At 41.5% G+C, this 6,144-nt stretch overlaps 1 pseudogene; it reads left to right on the forward strand.

Moving 5' to 3' along the window:
• The first annotated feature begins 846 nt into the window (after nucleotides 1–846).
• Nucleotides 847–1,838, forward strand: LOC126961797 (BTB/POZ domain-containing protein KCTD9-like; annotated as a pseudogene).
• The last annotated feature ends 4,306 nt before the right edge of the window (nucleotides 1,839–6,144 follow it).

Here is a 6,144-nt window from a genome sequence, read left to right on the forward strand (position 1 = left end):
TTGCTATTATGAATAGTGCTGCAATGAACAATGTGTGGATGTATCTTTGTGACAGAATAAATCTTGCAGTTCCTAATCATGACATGCAGTCATACCTCCACATTTGCCTATCATAATCTCTCTCCCTGGAGTACCCCCTTCTGCTTTTTTCCAACTTCAAGACTCATATCTCTACAAAGATTTTTTTTTCCAATGACTCTTCGCACTTTGACTACACCTCTAAGGTAGCCGCTAGCACGCTCTACTTGCTATTATGTGTCTAATAGACTTTTCTCCCATGCTAGACAGTGAGCTGCAAAGTCAATGGACAATATTGTATCCATCTTAGAGCCTAGCACAAAGAAACTGTTTAATACATGTCTGGGGGAATGAAAGAATGAATGAAATATAAATGAAGGGAATATATTTATAAAACCTTGAGGATAAAGTACCTGACCCGAGAATAAACCTTGAAGTAGTTGAGATTCAACCACTTGAAGTGCCATTTTGTTGTTTATAATAATCCCAAAAATATAAGAGAACCATTAGGGAGTTGTTACAAGTCGGTTAATCACAATGCTTTCAATGTATGTTCTGTTCAGCTCATTAATCTTGGTATTATCATTAGAAGAAAGCCGGCGTGTATGTGGTATGTCTCCAAGGGCAGGAAGGTGGCAAAGGGAGGTGAATCCGAGTGGGTGGAGGGAGGGGAAGGGTGGGAGGAGAAAAAGGTGGGAGGAGGACCAGGTGGGAGGGTGGCAGCTCACTCAGGACCCAGCGGGGCAGCACGATGAGGCGGGTGGCCCTGTTTCTGAACGGCAGCCCCAAGAACGGAAATATCCTCAGACAGATTCTAAGCCTCCTGAAGGATTGTTAGGATTCCACAGACTGGCTGACATTAAATGTTGGAGAGCGGTACTTTACAACTACATGGAGCACTTTAGTGAATAAAGAACCTGACAGTATGCTGGTCCATATGTTTAAGGACAAAGGTGTCTGGGAAATAAGCAAGATCATAGAGGAGCTTTCTTAATTGACTAAAGTCCTGAGTACTTTGAACCCATTTTGAACTACTTGCATCATGGACAGCTCGTTGTAAATGATGGCATTAATTTATTGGGTGTGTTAGAAGAAGCAAGATTTTTTGGTATTTACTCATTGATTGAACACCTAGAAGTGGCAATAAAGAATTCTTAACCACTGGAGGATCATTCACCAACATCCCGAAAGGAATTTGTCCGATTTTTGCTAGCAACTCCAACCAAGTCAGAACTGTGATGCCAGGGTTTGAACTTCAGTGGTGCTGATCTTTCTCGTTTGAACCTTCGATACATTAACTTCAAAATGGCCAATTTAAGCCGCTGCAATCTTGCACATGCAATTCTTTGCTGTGCAAATCTTGAATGAGCTGATCTCTCTGGATCCGTGCTTGACTGTGCAAATCTCCAGGGAGTCAAGATGCTGTTCTAATGCAGAAGGAGCATCCCTGAAACTGTAATTTTGAGGATCCTTCTGGTCTTAAAGCCAATTTAGAAGGTGCTAATCTGAAAGGTGTGGATATGGAGGGAAGTCAGATGACAGGAATTAACCTGAGAGTGGCTACCTTAAAAAATGCAAAGTTGAAGAACTGTAACCTCAGAGGAGCAACTCTGGCAGGAACTGACTTAGAGAAGTGTGATCTCTCTGGGTGTGATCTTCAAGAAGCCAACCTGAGAGGGTCCAACGTGAAGGGAGCTAGATTTGAAGAGATGCTGACACCACTACACATCTCACAATGTGTCAGATGAGAATTTTAGGGGCTGGAGGAAGATGTACAAGATGAAAATGTTTTCCTTATCACTTTTCTTTCTCCACCCCCTCAGTTGTCTTGAAGAAATAACACCGTAAGGAAATTTAAAAAAAAAAAGAAAAGAAAAAAAGAAAACATTTAGAGGATTATGCTTGTTCTGAGCAGTGCATAAGGGAAAAAGCTGACTTTTTTTTCCCATGTTCTGATTTTCAACACAAAAGCACGCATTTAATAGATGTAGGGAAACTAGATATTGCTGCCTTTTGAACGGGGTAGGGGGGTTTATCTGGTTTTATGACCAGGAATAGTATCTATTATATTTGCTTTTAAATAGGTATGATGTGGAAATACCATCTTGGTTTGAGATGCGTTTGAGGATTTTAATTTATGGAAAGCACTACATATGCAATTATAGTTATTGAATACCTAGATGCAGTATCTATATTTAAATTGCTAAAACTTTATGAAAACTTGGAAAAGGTTGTTTAGGTTTATAAATAGCTTTAGTGATCCCTCCCCTCTTTAAATACCTTTCACACCACATGAATATGGTGAGATCAGACTCCCTAAGACTCTTTTCAGGTTTATTTTTAAAATGTTTACTTTTTAGGACAAAACAGTAGCTAAATTAAAGTAATATCCAGTTCTTACTGATTGAGACAGAGTGGAAAGAAAGACATCATTGTACATCACTGTCATTCCAAAGGTACAGTGGGACTCTGGATGGAGGAAGCACTTACCTATCACTACAACACTTATAAGTGAGAATTTCTCAGAATTTCATTCTAGGCAAGTTCCACTCAACGCCAGACCAAGCAATTCTATCTATTTACACTGTTAGCCTAGTTTTCTCATACAATCATCACAAGGATAGGAAGACACTTCAAAACCAAAAAAACAAGGTGCATCATTAATATTCATTTAATTCAAATACCAAATAGTTTATATAGGGCCAGCTTAGAAATAGATACTAAATCCAGAGCTACTGCAATCAAAGCATATATGAATGAAGATGGTAGAGTTGCCTGCTAAAAGGCAACATAATATAATTGCAGCTAGAACCCTACAGTGGGGAATGAGGAATTTTAAACACAGATTTGACTACAGCCACCAAAAAATATATATAAAGTAAAAATAAAGGCATTTGGCTGGTCCAAGAATCACAGTCAGCACCTGTGATTCTTTTACTTATATATTTTTTTAAACAAATTTTGGCCCAATTTTCTTGAGTCATTACCTCTCTGCAGCAGCAGAGGAAGGGCCTGTACCTCCCTACCAATGACCTGGTGTCCTTATTTCTACCCCAAGAGCAGGGATATTAGCTGTGTCCAAATGGATTCTGAACTCTACAGACTCATCAACAGGAGGCAAGTAATCATTGAAAACCACCTGTGTCTCCTTTGGGAGAATGACATATCTTTAGTATTTACATATAATTATTCTTCTATATCTACATATGCAAAGCTTTCCTTAACAGTAAAGGGTACATATGCATGGTGGGAGGAGATCAGACCTTTAAAAGTGAAGGAAAGCAACTTCAGAAATGAATTATTTTCTTTGCTTTTTATTTTTACCAAGACAGAAGTATTGTATTGAGAGATAATCTATTTTCATAATCAATATGTGCCTAAATTATATTTAAATCATTTCACTCAATCTATACTATATTTTCAGGAATTACAGAATGTGTTATTCATTCACTTAAAGGTACCTCTGTAGAAATAACCTAAAACTGCAGAAGGATCTGAGAGATCTAAACATAGTGTGCTTAGAAACTGCAGATTTTAGATCTAATGGATACTGCATTAATAAACGATAGAAGAGGAAGAGGAGGAAGAAGAAGAAGAGGAGGAGGAGGAGGAGGAGAATGAGAAGGAGGAGGAGGAGGAGGAGAAGAAGGAGGAGGAGAAGAAGAAGAAGGAGGATTAGAAGAAGAAGGGGAAGAAGAAGAAGGGGAAGAAGAAGGAGGGGAAGAAGAAGGAGGGGAAGAAGAAGGAGGGGAAGAAGAAGGAGGGGAAGAAGAAGGAGGGGAAGAAGAAGGAGGGGAAGAAGAAGGAGGGGAAGAAGAAGGAAGGGAAGAAGAAGGAGGGGAAGAAGGAGAAGGAGAAGGAGAAGGAGAAGAAGAAGAAGAAGAAGAAGAAGAAGAAGAGGAGGAGGAGGAGGAGGAGGAGGAGGAGGAGGAGGAGGAGGAGGAGGAGGAGGAGGAGGAGGAGGAGGAGAGGAGGAGGAGGAGGAGGAGGAAGAAGAGGAAGAAGAGGAAGAAGAAGAGGAAGAAGAAGAGGAAGAAGAAGAGAAGAAGAGAAGAGGAAGAAGAGAAGAGAAGAAGAAGAAGAAGAAGAAGAAGAAGAAGAAGAAGAAGAAGAAGAAGAAGAAGAAGAAAGAAGAAAGAAGAAAGAAGAAAAAAGAAGGAGGAGGAGGAGGAGGAGAGAAAAGAAGAAGAAGAAGAAGAAGGAAGAAGAAGAAGAAGAAGAAGAAGAAGAAGAAGAAGAAGAAGAAGAAGAAGAAGAAGAAGAAGAAGAAGAAGGAAGAAGGAAGAAGGAAGAAGGAAGAAGGAAGAAGGAAGAAGAAGAAGAAGAAGAAGAAGAAGAAGAAAGAAGAAGAAAGAAGAAGAAAGAAGAAGAAAGAAGAAGAAGAAAGAAGAAGAAAGAAGAAGAAAGCCAGCACCTGTTCACAGGTATACTAGGTGATTGTAGCTGGTCTTGAATTCCCTAAAAAGCAGAAATCTGATTCCCAGGGCTGACCATGAAGAACGTTGCAAGGGGCAAAATGATTGTTGTCAGCATTAGACACACTCCTGCCTTCTCACTCCTTTGAGGGATGATGCTAAATGATACTAAGTGTTGGAGAAGGAATGCACTTGACCACCCAAGTCAACCCAGCACTGCATTCTAGTCTCTGCCTTTCTCCAGCAACTGGCTGTGTGTGATCAAGGACATCACTTCTCCCTGGGCCTATTTTTCTCCCCTTAGAATGAAAGGTGCACTAGAGATCTAATTCAAAATGCCAATTTTTATAGCCACACACCCAAATCTTTCTTTGTATTCTCTTTGACAGCAGACTCCTTCCTTGTGTCTCTCTGGAGGGCATTCATTTCGTACTGATTTCTTGCCTCCTTAGGTTTCTGGCCAAGTGGAGTTGAGCACATGGTTGCAATGCCTCTCTGCTTTCTGTCCACCTCCCCCAAAACCCGAGCCCCTAACTTACTCCCTTATTTAAAATCCCTTTTCACTGAATACCATGATAATCTTAGTGATCAGTTTCCATGATGAAAACAATTGCATTCTGTTTCTTAAAGGTTTGGTCCTGTTCATTTTAAAATTTGAGTCAATATTCCATCAGGTCTCTTTCTCTCCTTTGTGGCTCCAGGGGCTGAGGGTGAGAAGGTGAGGGATACTGTAGGGGACACAGTCTGTTCTCACGCACCTCCCCTTCCCTCTTTTCCTTGTATCTGCTCCTTTGGTCTTGGGGTAAAAACAGGAGCAAGAGTGAACTTGGCATTCCCTCCCAAGGCCATTAACTGCCCTCCTAGATCTCTGGTCTTTAGTGTAAGGTAGGGGGGTAGATGCTCCACAGGCCCCTTGGAGAGAGGGCTCATTCCCAAACACATGGGCTCTTAGAGTAACTGGGCCAATTGCTGCTGGCTTTAATGTGCATTAATTTAACCCATAATGTAGCAGCCCAGGGCCTCTGTAGCCCCAATCTCTTCTTCCCTCATGGGCAATTCTTCAGCCAGTAGGCCCTTGTAGTATCCAACTTCCATAGTTGGCAATAACCTGAAGCTTGAGGCAGGGAAACATTGACTTCCTTCCCACCTGCCACAGATCTCTCCCCATAAAGCCTTTGTCCTGTTCCAATAACACAGCAGCAGCCCAGCAAGTCTGCTAGATAAGCAGATGCCTGCTTAGAGACCCTACTGTATGTTACTTCACTTGTTATTAACTGAACTGTTTGTAAGAATGTAAGGCAGCTTCACTAGTGGTTCTCTTGGGGGCTTGCCTGCCTTGGCTTTGGAAAGAAAAAATCCCCACTTTCCCTCCAGCTTGAGGAGGAGAAGGACAGGAATAGCTTCACATCTCAAACATTGCTGTCCTCCAACAGGCAGCATTCCTCTTCCCCCTCCAGGTCCTCTTCTCATATCCAGAGTAGGGGGGTCAGGAGTTGTGGGAGGCAGTTGGGTCTGTTCTCTGAGTGCTTCCCAGGAAGCCCTGAATGGTGTGGCAGGTCCAGAGCACTAATTGTCCCTCCAACTTAGAGTATAGAATGCTTGCTGTAGTTTTTCCTCAACGTGAGCCTTAGTAATCAAATTGAGAAAACAGGATCACGTTCAGCACCCTACAGCATCTTGTTACATATTCATGTATGTTAATACTGCATTA

This window comes from Macaca thibetana, chromosome 8, assembly GCF_024542745.1.
Source record: "Macaca thibetana thibetana isolate TM-01 chromosome 8, ASM2454274v1, whole genome shotgun sequence".
NCBI lineage: Eukaryota > Metazoa > Chordata > Mammalia > Primates > Cercopithecidae > Macaca > Macaca thibetana.